At 41.3% G+C, this 15,369-nt stretch overlaps 1 pseudogene; it reads left to right on the top strand.

Annotated features, from left to right (window-relative positions):
• The first annotated feature begins 1,865 nt into the window (after window positions 1-1,865).
• Window positions 1,866-4,169, top strand: LOC132027521 (methylosome subunit pICln-like; annotated as a pseudogene).
• Window positions 4,170-15,369: the final 11,200 nt, after the last annotated feature.

The following is a 15,369-nucleotide window of genomic DNA, read 5'->3' as shown; positions in this document are numbered from 1 at the left end:
AACAAATCAGGGAACCAACGTGCCGTGACATTTGAAAGCCACGTAGCTATATGGTGGGTGCACACAAAGCGGGCTAGCTTGCCCTGTTTTTGCATTTCAAACATTTAGCCCTATTTCCATAAGTAAATATGCTGTCTTCAAATCACTGAATCCAGGATAAAAATAAGATGAGCCCGGAACCATCTTTTTGTGTCATGAAGTACGGAAGTGCCCAAACAGTGACAAAGAAATGTCAAGAGGACACAAGAACCAATGTGAAGCAGCTTCCACTACCTGAGTCTGAGAAGTTGTGAGCATCTAAATAAATAATGATTGTAACAGATTAGAACCCCTTGGATAGAATAGTACCCATAAATCCAGACTGATAGAAATTGAAGCATAAATAAATGAGAAGAGAAAGCTCTTCTTTATAGCAGAAAGTTATGTATTTAAATGCAGAAGTGAAGACGGTATTAGAAAATCACCACTTGGAAACCATCGTAGTAATCATCTGTTGATCAAGAAACATCAATGGGTGCCAAACCCCAGTGGAGGACAGGCTTATGCCTAAAGAGATATTTACATAGTTTCAAAGTATCTCCTCATCAGTTACTTATGAATCACAAAAGGACTTTATAGTGAGACACCTGGCCAGCCCCAGCATCATGAGTGATCGAAGTAAAAACCACCAGCAACCAAAGAGACGTCGTATGCCACCCCACGGGGCGTGATACAACAAAACACAATATCTGTTACCTTCCAGCCCTCGCCATCACCTGAGTCTAACTAAACTGAGGGAGAGTCTGCAAGATGACTGGACTACGGTCTTCAACCCTGTCCATGTCATGAGACAGAATTACCAGATGATCCAGCAATTTCATTTCTGAGTAAATACTCAGAAGTGCAAGCAGGGGGAGCCTGGGTGGCCCAATCGGTTAAGCATCGGCCTTTGGTTCAGGTCTGATCTCCAGGTCCTGGGATCGAGCCCTGTGTCAGGCTCCCTGCTCAGTGGGGAACTTGCTTCTCCCACTGTCTGCTGCTCCCCCTGCTTGTGCCCTCTGTCTCTCTCTCTCTCTCTCTCTGACAAATAAATAAATTAAATCTTTTTAAAAAAATTAGACAAAGTGCAAGCAGGAACTCAAACAGGTATTTGTACGCCTGTGTTCACAGCAGCAATAGCCACAAAAGCCAATCAGTGGAAGCAATCCAAGCGCCCACTACTGGGTGAGGGGATAAACAAAATGTGATAGATACACACAACGGGATAGTGCTCAGCCTTAAAAAGGAAATAAATTCTGACACCTGCTAGAGCATGGATGAACTTTGAATTAATTGAACTTAATTAAATAAGCTGATCATCAAAAAAGACAAATACTGTATGATTCCACTTGCATGAGCTACCTAGAATGGCTCAATTCATAGAGAGTAGAAGGATTGTTTCCAGAGGCTGGAGGTTGGAGAACTGAGGACTTCACGTTTAATGGGAGCGGAGTTTCAGGTCGGGGAAGATGGAAAGTTGTGGAAATGGAAGGTGTTGGTTTCACAACAATGTAAACACAGCTAATGCTGCAGAACCAGACACTTAAAAATGGTTAACTGGTAAGTTTTGGGGCGCCGAGGCGGCTCAGTGGGTTAAAGCCTCTGCCTTCAGCTTAGGTCATGATCCCAGGGTTCTGGGATGGAGCCCCGCATCAGGCTCTCTGCTCAGCAGGGAGCCTGCCTCCCCCACTCTCTCTGCCTGCTGCTCTGCCTACTTGTGATCCCTATCTGATAAATAAAAAAATCTTAAAAAAAAAAAAAGTGGTAAGTTTCATATCATATCTATTTTACCAGAATTAAAGAAAAAAAAAGAATTCAAGCCTTGGAGTCAAAGCTTTTTGAGGGTGATGGGTAAGTTGGTGGCACTGATAGTAATATTGGTTTCGCAGGTGTATACTTATCTCCAAACACATCAAGTTGTATACACTAAATAGCTACAGCTTTTTTGTATGTCAATCATAGCTCAGTAAAGCAGTTTTTTAAAAATGTGGGTTCAAATTCTGACACTGCCACTTACTATGTGATTGTAGGCCAAGTACTTAACTGTCTTTGAACCTCAGGTTTCTCCTTTATAAAATAGAGACAGGATAGGATGAGCATGAAGCTAATACTTTTAGCACAGTGCCTGGTACACAGCCGGCATTTGATAATATTAGTAAGTCTATAAGTATACAGAAACGCAAAATAATATGCCATCCGTGTTTAAGAGAACTAAAGCTAGTTTGGTGTGGTTGGAGAATGTGGTGACATGGGGGAGATGCTAGAATGAAAAGCGGTCTTTTGTGCCAACATGAAGAGTTTGAACTTTGCTCTGAGGCCTATGAGGGGTCACTGGAGGGTTGTAAACAGTTCCGGAGAACATTAGAGAAAGAGATAGAGAGGGAAGGGGGTAAAGATTAAGCTCAGTTTTAAGGACATGGACATCTGATCATTTCACTCAGCCTGTGGGTTTTCTCTTCCCAGTTAACACCAGTAATTAACACCAGTGGCTTAAGGGAAAAGAAACCATGTTACATTTAGCACTCTCACTTTGCCCCCACCACCTTATCAGAACAGGGAACTCAGATACAAAGGAACTAGCCATGTTAAAAAGTCAATTTAGGCTAAAGTATGGACTCCAAAAAGCCTGCTCTCTCCTTATCTCCCCCATTAATCACTGGGTGGAGGGCACGGGGGCTTCCCACTGTGTTCTCCATCTGTTCTCTGCCCCGTGCCAAGCTTTCTTTAAACCCCGAACATCTGTGAGGAGCAGGACTGGGTCAGAAGACAGTTTTGCTCAGGTTACAACCTGCACATGGATGGCCCGTGTCACACAGCTCCTCTCGTTTCCACATTCTAATAGGCTCATTTCCACCACTATCGCTGAACGCCATTCTAAACAGTTGCTCTCCGCTGATTTTTCTCTCCATTCATAAAGTTTAAGCTTTTATGTGAAAACTCAAAGTAATGAATGTAGCCAAAAGCCCGCAATTCTCCCAGGTGAGCTGTATTGTTGACCTGGTTCTGCCCCGCCCTTTAAATGAGATTTATTTTGGATTTAACGGTTTGTTTGTTTTTTTTTCTAATTACCTAGGTAATATATATTCCACCCTGAAAATATCAAAAGTATAGAAAAACATAAAAAGTACAAATAAAAGTTGCCTATAATCTTACCAGCCCAATGTAAAATCTTAAAATCTTGATATATATCCTTCTAATTTTTTTTCTAGTTTTCTTTCTATGCATACATTACTTATTCTTTGTTAAGCTGGGCTTGTGTATACACTGAAAAGTCTACGTTTAAAATAATAGCTCTTACCGGGCAGGACGAGGGACAACTGTAAGCTTCCTCCAAAGTTTCCCCAGAACTAGCTTGGCTGAGGGGCTCTGGCAGCAGCCACATACGGAGGCTGTGCTGATGAGCCAGGGCCTGGACCCTTGGCATCCCTGAGAGCTGCCTGTCTTGGTTATATGGCTCTGGATTAGGATTCTCCCTGGAACACCCCACCATTAGTTTGCGTGCAATGTTCAGGAACCTAAAATGCCTATCCATGAGAGCGTTCGTAGGTTACGGTGAATGCCGAATCTGGTAGACAAATCACAAGAATCTGTTGCAGAGAGGTACCTGGGTGACTGAGTTGGTAGGGCATAGGCCTTCAGCTCAGGTAATGATCTCAGGGTCTTGGGGCTCCCTGCTCAGTGGGGAGTCTGCACCTCCCTCTCCCTCTGCCCCTCCCTTCGGCTTGTGCTCACAAAGATTAAAAAAAAAAGTCTCTTGCAGAAGAAGAATCCAGTGATGATAACAATAATGTTGAAGCGATTGCTGAATTTTGATTTGTGCCTGGTGATAAATGAGCATTGGAGGCAACATTCAGGCTTTGCATCCAGCTCCTGAGGATTAAGATGACCATGAAGAGTGTGATACGGAGGCACCTGAACGGGGGCAGGGAGACATCCCTACATTTTACACTGATGAAGAAGGACTATCCATTTACCAGCAGAAGGCCAAGCCACGCTGCAGAGATGAGAAGGAATGTTTTCCCAAGCTGTGAGCAGCCAGTATAACATGGCTGGAGTCCGGACAGGAGAGTCAGTAACAGGTTATGAAGACGGGATGGCAGTAGATCCTAACAGTTGCTGGCCAGTGTGGGGCTGCGGATGGGGATCACTGAGAATGATGTATGATGCTGTGGGATTTTACTCACAAACGTAGGAAAGAACTTGGTGCCTCTACCATGGAGTGGATGTTGTTGAAAGTCTGTTTCCTTCTCCAAAACTTACCTGAACCCTTTCATTTTTGAGGCAGACTCTATTGAGATGAAAAGTTGTCACGAGCAAAAAAAAAAAAAAAAAAAAACTATGACCTTTATTAGTAAAGGCAAATTAACTTAGCCAAGAGGGCATCTGAGTTTATCATCGACCCCAAACTTTCTGGGTATAGGTCCCTTCTCGGGGGGTCTACAGTTCCTGCCTTCACTCTACGGATCTTCTGTCACCCAGCAGGCTCACGTGCAGACAATGAGCAGGTGCTTGAAGGGGTAGGTAGACTGGATGGGAAGGAGGGAGGCTGCGTCTAAGATATACACCCCTTTAGAATCTCAGGATCCCCCAACCCGTTAAAAAGAAAGACAAGAGATCTCAGAGAAATCCTGGCCTCTTCTCATTCTCCACAGGGGGAAGGGTCTTTTTACTAATTTGGGACCCAGATAAATTCACTTGGGCATCTTTAGGGAGCCTCTTGGGAAACATCCCGGCCACATATACTAGCACAAACACAAGTGCTTCTGACCAGTTTTGTCTCCTTTCACCATGTCTCGCCCATCTGTTTTGTTAGAGACCTCTTAGGTTATAGCCTTCAATGTTTAACCTCTAAGGTTAGTTTCCATACCCACAAGTGACACGGGGATGAAGACCTCAGAGTACTTCAGATGATCCCTGTTTGGTCTTTGAAATGGTTTAGCAAATAAATCTAGGTTTTCTATAAAAATAAATTAATAAAATAATGGCTTTTATTACATTCCAGAAACTATTCTTGGCACTTCATACATTTTATGTGATTAATAGTATATAGTGAACATATTCTTATGTCATTCAAAATTATTCAAAGACACCACCCTGTGCAGTATCAGCCATGGTATCCAAGATACGAGCTGCTGCCTGCACCAGCTGTGGGACAGGATGGGGTGAGATCTCCCTGGAGCAAGAGGAGCCTTTTCTACGTCACACGGAGGTGCCATTTCGGCTAGAAAGAGCCAAAAAAAGTAACACAATCTAGCCAGTTCCCCATCACTGGAATGTCTCAGGTCACTTCCAATTATCACTATTATAAATATCTTTGAGCATAACTGTAAATCAAAGAATACGGAATTTCTGAGGCTCTTGATGCTGAACTGTTCTTCTACCAAACGCTACAGAGTGCTCTCTTTTCTCTAACCTCTCAGTACTAGGTGTTTCTGTTCTCTCTAATCCTAGACAACTGAATGTGTGATGAGGACACAATTTTAGTGTGCAACTATTAGATTACTAGAGAGAATGAACATTTTTAAAGGCTTATTAAAAATATATATTCCTTTCCTTAAAAATGGCTTATCTGTATTCCTTGCCTATTCTGCTATTGGTTTTATTGATTTTAAGGACTCTTTGGATTTCAAGAATGTTAACCTGCTATCTGCCATGTATTTTAAAAATATTTTCCCCAATTGCATGTTGTCTTTTGATTTTGCTTTGATACTTCAAAATTTGTATGTCATTTTTAATGTGAGAGTAGTTGAATTTATTGATCTCTTCCTTTATGGCTTCTGCCTTTACTTTGATGTTTAAAAGGCTTCCACCATTCTAACTCAGATTGCACCATTTGTTCATTTTTTTATTAACCATCTCATTATCTGTAACCTAGGTCCTCTTGAACTGGCCTTGGTTTATAAGATTCAGAGTCTGCTAACTTGTGCTAAGCTGTGTGACTGCTTTGGCTAGCGGAGCATCGGATTGGGAGTAGAGAATCATACTAGGTAATGGGAGAAATTAATCTTCAACAGACTTGGCCTCTCAGTGCCTAAATCCTCTGTGTGTAAAATGTAGAAAATTACATTTGGACCCCAATTTTACCTTTTTTTCTATGATAAAATGTGGTACATATACAGCAGGCTGCACAGTGATAACTGATCATAAGACAACCATCCATGTAACTATCTTCTGTATTATTGAGGTGGAGATAGAGACAGAGGGGAGGGGGAGGGGAGAGGGGAGGTGGGGAGGGAGAGACAAGAGATTCCCGGTCTGTTCTCAAGGACACGCTCCCCTTACCTCTGGGCAATCACTATCCTATGTATAATCACTGTGATAAGGTCTTCACTTCCTTGTTATGTTTTACGTTTTTATTCCCTATGTATACATCACCTGTATTTCCTGTATATTAATGGTTTGATTTTTTTCAATCATGTCCATAATCTATTTAGAAGTTATCTTCTTTTAAGATGTGAGAAATCAGAAGTTATTCTTCTTCAGGTGGTTTGATGATGATTGAGGCATGGTGTATGCCACAACCCTTTCTTCCTTTGTCGTCACCACCAGGAGCAGGACATAGAGATGGAATATTCCCATCATCCCGCAAAACTCACTTGAGCCCTTTTGTAGTCAGTCCCGCACTCCCACACCCCGGCCCCTGGCAGCAACGGATCTGTTTGAGGTCCCTAAAGTTTTGCCTCTTCCCAGTGACTGACCCTATATCAGCACACAGCAGGGAGTCTTGAGTCTGGCTTCCTTCACTTAGCAGGATGCTTCTCAGGTTCATCGGTATTGTTGCTTGTATCAACAATTCACCCTTCTTACTGATGAGCAGTATTCCGTTGTATGGAGGGCCATGATTTAGAGGTTCAGTCTTTTACCCCTAAGGACGATGCTGGCTACAGGGCTTTGGTAGATATCCTTTATCGGGCAGAGGAAATTCTAGTTTGCGGAGAGTTTGTGAACATCACAAACAGATGTTCCATTTTATCAAGTGCCTTTCATGCACCTACCGTGCTCAGCATCTCTGTCTGTCTGCCCTGGCAGTGAGAGACACCACCCCGCCTAGAGACTGGAAGCTTCCAAGGAACATCTTCCTGCGAAGTGGGCAGGGCCTCGCGCCCCACCTCACTTTGAGTCTGTGAACCAGTGAGTTTGCTGCCCTTACTCCTGGTAGCTAAGTCTTTTGATCCTACAAGAGAAGGAGGCAAGGAAGTACACGGCATTCTGTGTCCCCAACAACCATGACTTGCCTCTCCCCTACCTGCACCTCCAAGAAGGGCTTGGAGGCAGCCAGTCTCTGGCCCCAGTGTTACTGGCAAGCACCTGGTGGAAGTCTGTGGGAAGGTTCCCCGCTGAGTGAATTCCTTGGCTACCTCAGCTATTCTGGGTGTGCATATAACACACCAGTAGATTTGACAGGGTTACTGGTTACAGGTTTTGCTGCTTTCTGACCCCCACAGGGAGGGCTGTGCCTCCACCTCTTATTCTCCAGGGGAGTGTAGAGGCTGTGAAGCCCACCTCACCTCAGAGGGACTGGTGTCTCTTCTGAATCAGCTGACCCCTCCTCCCAGGCTCAACAGAAGTCGAGATTTTGTAGTTTATCTATCGTGTCCTCATTGTTAGGGCCGGAGCGATGTGCTTTAACAGCTTTCTACATCTGAAGCAGAAGCTAAAGAACATTTAAATCCCAGCTTATCCTGCACCAAATGTATATACTTGAGCCTCGTTGGGGGGCTATTTTTATTCTTACACAAGAACCATGCTACTTTGATAATAAATCTTTCTTTCTAGCAGTGTAAGTCACCCTTCAATCTTCCAAAAATTCTTCAGCCTTTTATTAATCTTCCCAGGTGACCTTAGAATTATATTGTCTAATTAAAAAAATACTTTTGACATTTTTATTAGAATTGAAATGGCAGAATTATTGAGTTATGCCATCCAAGAATGTGCTATGCCCTCCATTTATTTAAGTCTTCAAGTCTCCCAGTGAAGTTTTAGTTTTATTTATATGGGTTCTGCATACTTTTCTTATGTCAAGTTTATTCCTAAATATTGTCTATCTTAATGTCTTTTTTAAATTGTATTTTCTAACTGATGCCTGCTCATTTAAAAGATGTGCTGATTGTTTGTACTGGTTTTATAACCAACTGCCTTATTAAACTCCTTATTTCTAATAATTTTTTGGTTGTTTTTCTTGGGTCCCCAGGTAGGCAAATATATGCAAGTAACAATTTATCTCCTCCATTCTGAAGATTTTTCTCTTATTTCATTTTGTCTCACTGCTTTCACTCAGCTTCTGGGAAATATTAAATGACTATGGATAGCAGGTATACTAGACTTGTACTTGACCTTGGTGGGAAACACCAGAGTTTCACCACTAAGTACAATGATACCTGGGGCAAATACAGTAAATTTGCTTTCTCAGCAGCCACTCTGGTTCCCTCCAAGGTCACACTTGAGAAAGAAAAGAGCAGCCTTTGACATTTGGAAGCTGGTTAGGCATTCAACAGTAAGCTATGTTGTTCTCCTGTTGGCCATAAACCATCTCACATAATACCAGCTCAGACAGGGTCACTCTGAGACCATGATTAAATGAGATAAAGGAATTCCACACCATAATTTTGTCTAAACAGACAAAAATAAGGTCACTGTGCCACCCACAAAATACCAAACGTACCCCTCTCTTGTCTAAAATAAGTGACTGTTAATTCTTTACCAATGACCTCCTTTATAGTTTGCCTGTATGTAAAATTTATTTATTAAGATATTTGATCATAAAATCCCCCCACACATAACTTTCTGATGGCATCCTACCTAGAGTGAATCTTTGGTTCCTTGGACCCTCCATAAATCACCCAACCAAAGGCCAAATCCTGTAATAGGTTCTAACTCCCTCATGTGGAGGGGTCCTCATGGTTCCATAGGATGTGTGTTCTCCGTTGCTGCAACAAGTTAGGAAAATCCACCATGTGCAGTTATGACTGTGTTTACAGTAGTCTCTAGCTGGAGGACGGGGACATGCTTTAAGAGCACAGAAAATTAAAAATTACTTTTCTAGACACCCTTATAGCTAGGGTTCAAGTCATGACATTCCTGTCCATCATCTATACCCATGAGAAATTCAGAAAAGAAAGAGAACAATGTGAGGAGGTGGTCAAAGACTGTGAGACTATGTATTTTAGAAAGCACAGTGCACTGACATCTGACCCTTTTAGGGTAGCTACAACGGATCCTGGTATTGAGTCCTAGCATCATGGGCCGTCTTTCCACTAGAACAGTCCTGTTGTAGTAGAGGGAGTCTGTTTGTGGCTGGACCATCCAGAACATTCCTACACAGGATTCTTCATCTTCTCTGCATGATTTATGCCTCTTTCTCATACCTATTTTATCATTTGCATTTCTTAATAGGACTCACAGGAACTGTCCATTTCAGGAATTTTTTTCTTCTCTTGTCAAAGAACAAAGAGTTAGGAGTGTTCCATTATCAAGTAGATTATGTTTAAATTTTCTTAAAAAGAACAAAATTTCTAGTTTTAAGGCATTAGGATTTTTAAAAGTAGTCTACATAATTCTTATTTGGGAGAATCTACTGAGGTCTTCTTTGTAACAGGCCTGGAATCAATTTTACAAATTGATTTCTAAATCAAAGCCATCTGATACAGATAAGTATTCTCTTTGGAGTACAAAGTTTGAAATAGTTCTCACAGCTATTATTATGTAACCACCTCAAACCTCAGTGGCTTATACTGTAAGAACTTATTACTCTTCATGAATTGATACGTCAGCTGTGGTGGTTTTTATGGTCTCAGCTGGATTCATTCATGCTTGATTACAGGTTTTTGGTTAGGAAGAGAGCTGTGCTGATGTAGGCTGGGCTCTCTTGCATGTCTAGTGGTTGGCTGGCTGTAAGCTGGGAACCCAGAACTCTACCCCGTGGTCTCTCATCCTCCCCCCGCTTAGCCTGTCCGTGTCACGATGGCAGAAGCAGAGGTCTAAGAAAGAAAGAGGAAGCACAGAAGGCCTAGACTGGAAACAGCAAACTGTCACTTCTGGCACATTCTACTCCCTAAAGAAGTCACAAAGTCAGCCCAAGTTCAAGAGGTCACTTAATAATAAGAGGACCTGCAAAGTCACATTGCAAGTTGCATGTATATAGGGAAAGAGCAAAGAACTGTGGCCAGATAGATAAATAAACTTAAATCATTCAAATGAAAATTTCTTATCCTGGAGTCCACTATAGATACTTGGGATTTATCAATGACCATCAAGAGGCTTAGAAATTCTCTCGGGCGCCTGGGTGGCTCAGTGGGTTAAGCCGCTGCCTTCGGCTCAGGTCATGATCTCAGGGTCCTGGGATCGAGTCCCACATCGGGCTCTCTGCTCGGCAGGAAGCCTGCTTCCCTCTCTCTGTCTCTCTCTCTGCCTGCCTCTCCGTCTACTTGTGATCTCTCTCTGTCAAATAAATAAATAAAATCTTAAAAAAATATATTTATAAAAAAGAAATTCTCTCAAATTGACTGCAGAGTATGTCCTCAATATGTGTTCTCAACAACCCTTTTAGTTTTATGTAATGCCTTTTCCTTACGTTCCACTTTGTTTAATATTAATATTGCCATCCCTTGCTTTCCAGAGTGGAATTTTCATGAGTCTCCTTGGGACATAAGTGAAAATAACAATTCATTCAAGTCCCTTACTTGGAAGGTGGGCTCTGCCCACATGAAGTGGTGTAGGGACCTCTGGGGTCGCACTGGGAAAGCAGCTCTCCTTCCTGGAGTACATTTGGAAGAGGGTATATTGCCTCTCCAAGGACCAAAGACCCTGGAGGTCCCAGAAAATGGCCTTTCAGCGGCAGCAAACAAAGGCACGTGCAGAGGCTGAAAAACATGGTAGCTGCTTTTGGTGGTGCCTCAGCATAGAATCCATGCATCACGCAGGATGGGGGACTGTCTTTTCTGGAACAAAGGGTGTTAGAGTCAACAAGCCTCTAACCCAGTTGAGGGAGCAGAATCTGAGCAGTGTGGGCTCCTTTAAGATTTGGAGTTTTGAATCCCAGCCACTGGAGATAAATGCAGGAGAGTGGGCCCTTTCTTTTCTGTGACGGTTTCCCGAACTTCATGGGGATACGTAGGGGGTATGAGATCCCCTGTCCAGGGAGAAAAGAGTGAGGTGGTGCCAATTTACTGCTCTACCAACATGGTGGGACATCAGAGAGCAACTCAGCAGACCCCAGTGGAGGTAAGAGCCGCTCAAACCCTGAGCTTTCCCCACTCCCCCGCCCTGGCTTGACAAGTGCTGTTTTTACTGGGGCAGGATTGACTCTGAGCCAGCATAAGGAGCTTCCCCCCAAGAAAAACAATGCAGGCAGCAGCCCACGCCCCATGTCTACTGGTCATACAGTGCCGTACAGCATCCCCTTCAGTTCTGGTGGAAATGGGATGAGGCTGGATTTTTTTTTTTCTTTTTTCTTCTTCCTTTGGAATCAGGCTTATAGTTTTTTGTGTGTTTGTTAGTTTGCTTTCTCATTTCCTTCTATCTCTTTCTCTTTTTGGGAATAGACTTCTTCTATTATTTTTATTTTTTTTCTTTCCTTTTCTTTGGAATCAGGCTTACAGTGTTTTTGTGTTTATTTTTTGAATGTCTGGTTTGTTTGCTTGTTTGTTTTTTCATTCCCTTTCCTTTCCTCTTTTTGTTTTAAAGGCTTTTCTTTCCTTTCTCTCTCTCTCTCTCTCCCTCTCCCTCTCTCTTTTTTCTTTTCCTTTCCTTTTTTCCAGGCCTTTTTCAACCAGCAAATCAAACCACACCTAGATGAAGGTCCAGGCACTCCCCACTGCAAGTAAGGAGGAACTCTGCAGAGGATGGACCCATAGGAAAGAGCAGCCAAAACACAACAGCAGAGTGCACACAGTATACACCAGAAACACTTCCTGAAGTGCCAGGCCCTGGACAGTGTATGACCCTTTTTCAACATAACATTACTCTGAGGTGCAGGAAGTATAACAAGTTTTAATGATAACACAAAAGAAAGAAACTTAGCCAAAATGACAAGATGGAGGAATTCTCCCCAAAAGAAAGGTCATGAAGGTATCACAGGCAAGGACTTCCTGAAAACAATATAAGCAATATATCTGAATAAGAATTTAGATCAACAGTCAAAAGACTACTAGCTGGACTTGAAAAAAGCAAAGAAGACAGAGAAACCCTTTTATGCCTATAGGCATAAAAGACCTAACAACTAGTCAGGTTGAAATTTTTAAAATGGTATAACTGAGAAGCAAAACTCACTGGATGTAATCTCAATGAAGATGGATGAAGCAGAGGATCGAATAGGTGATATACAAGATAAAATTATGGGAAATAATGAAGCTGAAAAGAAGAGGGAAAAGAAAACTATTAGATCACAAATACAGACTTAGGGAATTCAGCAATTTCATAAAGCAAAATATATCTATCACAGGAGTCCCAGAAGAAGAAGAGTAGCAAAAAGGGCAGGTTTATTTGAACAAATTATGGCTGATAACATCCCTAATCTGGGGAAGGAAATAAGCATTCAAGTCCAAGAGACACAGAGAACTCCCATCAAAATAAACAAAAACAGGTCAACTCCAAGACATATCCTGGTGAAACCTGCAAAATACAAATGTAAAGAGAGAATTCTGAAAGCATCTAGGGAAAGAAAGTCCTTAAGCTACAAAGGTAGACACACAGACTGGCAGCAGACCTGTCCAGAGAGACCTGGCGTGCCAGAAATGACTGGCATGATACATTCAATGTGCTAAATGGGAAAAACATGCAGCCAAGAATACTCTATCCAATAAGGCTATCATTCAGACTAGACAGAGAGATAAAGAGTTTCTAAGACAAGCAAAAACTAAAGGAATTCATGAACACTAAACCAGCTCTGTAAGAAATACTAAATGGGACCCTTTGAGTAGGAAAAAGAGGCCTAATGCAACAAAGACTAGAAAGGCACGGAGACAATCTATAGGAACAGGGACTTTTACAGATAATACAATAGCACTAAATTCATATCCTTCAATAGTTACTCTGAATGTAAATGGACTAAATGCTCCAATCAAAAGATATAGGGTATCACAATGGATTAAAAAAAAAAAAAAAGACCCATCTAATGAGACTCATTTTAGACCAAAAGACACCTCCAGACTGAAAGTGAGGGAGTGTAGAACAACTTACCGTGCTAATTGACATCAAAAGAAAGCTGGAGTAGCCAACCTTATATCGGACAAACTAGATTTTAAATTTTTTTTAAGATTTTATTTATTATTTGACAGAGATCACAAGTAGGCAGAGAGGCAGGCAGAGAGAGAGGGGAGGAAGCAGGCTCCCTGCTGAGCAGAGAGCCTGATGCGGGGCTCAATCCTAGCACCTTGGGATCATGACCTGAGCCAAAGAAAGAGGCTTTAACCCACTGAGCCACCCAGGCTCCCCTAGACAAACTATATTTTAAACCAAAGACTATAATAAGAGATGAAGAAGGGCATTATATCATAATCAAGGGTCTACCCAAAAAATATCTAACAATTGTAAATACTTATGCCCTTGAGAACAGCCAAATATATGAGTCAATTAAAAGCAAACTTAAAGAAACTCACTGATGAAAATACAGTAATAGTAGGGAACTTTAATGCCCTACTCACAGCAATGGACAGATCATTTAAGCTGAAGCTCAACAAGGAAACAAGGACTTTAAATGGCTCACTGGATCAGATGGATTTAACAGACATATTTAGAGCATTCATCCTAAAGCAGCAGAATATACATTCTTTTCAAGTGCACATCTCCAATATTATCCAGAATAGATTACATACTGGGTCACAAATCAGGCCTCAACCAGTACAGAAAGACTGAGATCATACCATGCATATTTTTAGACCACAATGCTATAAAACTGAACTGAAATTAACCACAAGAAAAAATTTGGAAGGACCATAATACATGTAGGTTAATGAACCTCCTACCAAAGAATGAGTGGGTCAACCAGGAAATTAAAGGATTTTAAAAATACATGGAAGCAAATGAAAATGAAAATACAACAGTCCAAGACCTTTGGGATGTGGTAAAACCAGTCCCTAAGAGGGAAGTATATATCAACACAGACCTTTCTCAAGAAGCAAGAAAGTCTCAAATACACAACCTAACCTTACACCTAAAGGAGCTGGAAAAAGAACAGCCAAGGGAAAAAAAACAAAACAAAACAAAAACAAAAACAAAAACACACCTAAACGTAGCAGAAGGGAAAAAATAAAGATAAGAGCAGAAATCAATGATACAGAAATAAAAAAACAAAACAAAACAATAGAACAGATCAACAAAACTAGGAGCTGGTTCTTTGAAAGAATTAACAAGACTGATAAACCCCTAGCTAGACTTATCAAAAAGAAAAGAGAAAGGACCCAAATAAATAAAATCATGAAAGGAAGAGGAGCAATCACAACTAACACCACAGAAATACAAACAAATATAAGAGAAAACCATGAGAAATTTTATGCCAATAAATTAGGCAACCTGGAAGATATGGACAAATTCCTAGAAACATGTATATTTAAACTGAAACGAGGAGAAATATAAAATCCGAACAGATCCATAATCAGCAAAGAAATTGAATCACTCATCAAAAATCTCCCAAGAAACAGGAGTCTAGGGCCAGATGGCTTCCCAAGGATATTCAATCAAACATTTAAAGAAGACTTAATATTTATTCTTGCAAAACTGTTTCTTAAAATAGAAATAGAAGGAAAACTTCTAAAGTCATTCTATGAGGCCAGCATTACCCTGATCCCAAAACCAGACAAAGACCCCACTAAAAAAAAGAATTACATATCAATATCCCTGATGAACATGGATGCAAAAATTCTCAGTGAGATACTAGCTAGTAGGATCCAACAGTACATTGAAAGGATTATTCACAACCAAATGGGATTTATTCCTGGGTTGCAGGGGTGGTTCAACATCCGCAAATCAATCAATGTGATACACCACACTATTAAAAGGACAAGAATCATATGATCTTCTCAACAGGTGCAGAAAAAGCATCCAACAAAATACAGCATCCTTTCCTGATAAAAACCCTCAAGAAAGTATGGATATAAGGAACCTACCTCAACATCATAAAGGCCATATGCAAAAGACCCACAGCTAATATCATCCTCAATGGGGAAAAACTGAGAACACTTCCCCAACATCAGGAACATGACAGGGATGTCCATTCTCACCACTGTTATTCAACATAGTCCCAGAAGTCCTAGCCTCAGCAATCAGAAAACAAAAAGAAATAAAAGGCATCCAGATCAGCAAGGAAGAAGTTAAACTTTCACTCTTCCCAGAAGACATGATACTCTGTGTAGAAAA

Source organism: Mustela nigripes, chromosome 12 (genome assembly GCF_022355385.1).
Source record: "Mustela nigripes isolate SB6536 chromosome 12, MUSNIG.SB6536, whole genome shotgun sequence".
NCBI classification, from domain to species: domain Eukaryota; kingdom Metazoa; phylum Chordata; class Mammalia; order Carnivora; family Mustelidae; genus Mustela; species Mustela nigripes.
Note: the sequence above shows the minus strand (reverse complement) of the source record. Positions and strands in the feature narration are given on the sequence as shown.